Here is a 1,375-nt window from a genome sequence, read left to right as displayed (position 1 = left end):
GACTAAGCTTATGAGAATGTTAAATGTTAATGTTTTGAAGAAAATTGACATTTTTTGACCAGTGACATATGATCTGTCCTCATAGTTAACCACTCGACAACCATCAGCCCTGATTGTAAATCAGTAAATCAGTTTCATCAGTGATGTTTAACCCTTAAAGTACCACCAGCCATGATCTTTACACAGTAAAATATAATTTGTCCTCATATTTAACATCTAACCAACCATCAGCCCTGATCATTAACCACTAAATTAATACCAGCTCTTTTAACTCTTAAATCACAATCATGTCTGTTGTTTAACCCTAAACCACCATCTTTAATCTTTAACCCCTAAACATCATCATCCCTGATCTTTAACCATGAAATCACCATCATCTAGATGCATAGCTCTTCCATGATGCTTGATCTATAACACTTAAATAGCATCTTCCTTGATATTTAACCCCTAAACCGCAATCATCATGTATCCTTAACCCCCAAATCACCATCATATTTGATGTATATCTCTAAACCATTATCATCCTTGATCTTTAACCCCTAGACCAGTTTTATCCCTGATCTTGAATCTCTAATCTCTCTACGCCAGCACCATCCTTGATCTTTAACTAACAAAAAAACATCACCCCGATCTTTTAACCATTAAAGCATAATCTGTCCTCATATTTAATCACTAAATAACCATAAACCCTGATCATTAACCACTGAACTACTACCAGCCTTGAGCTTTATCCCCCAAACCACCATCATCCTTGATGTTTAACCCTAAACCACCACTAACCCTGATCTTTAACCTGTAAATCACCATCAGTAGAAGAGAACAGATTATTTTCAAGTCGTCTGGATTTGCTCTTTGTCATTCTGAATACTGAGGGCAGATTTTATAGGTGTAAACCGGCATATGACAGACATTACAGAAAAAGTTAAAAAAAACAAAAGACTACTCAAGCACATTCAGTTAATGTCCCAGTGAATGTGGTGCTCTGTTTCAGCTGAATTACCAGCGTATCAACAAAATCATGATCAATTCAGTGCTGCAGAATGCAAACAAATAACAAATACACAAATCCAAGCTGCAGCACTGAGACTGCAGTCAGATGAACCCAAACCCTGAGTTTCATTTGCTATGTTTGAGTGTTTCCTTCAGAAGCTTGACGTATTTCAGATGTTCAAAAGCCGATAGAGCCCACAGCTCGAGTGTGTGTGCGCGGGTGTGTGTTAAAGCCTGCGGTAAGACCACTGGCTCAAAGGAGATAATGACTAAAGCTGCCGTCTCTACAGATCATCAGCCAGAAAAAGAGAGTGTATGTGTGTGAGAGAGAGAGAGAGAGAGAGAGAGAGAGAGACTCTTTGATACTCGCTCAGGTTGAAAAGTG

Source organism: Sinocyclocheilus anshuiensis, unplaced genomic scaffold (genome assembly GCF_001515605.1).
Source record: "Sinocyclocheilus anshuiensis isolate Anshui unplaced genomic scaffold, SAMN03320099.WGS_v1.1 scaffold2186, whole genome shotgun sequence".
NCBI lineage: Eukaryota > Metazoa > Chordata > Actinopteri > Cypriniformes > Cyprinidae > Sinocyclocheilus > Sinocyclocheilus anshuiensis.
The sequence above is the reverse complement of the archived record's forward strand: the minus strand, read 5'-3'. Positions refer to the sequence as shown.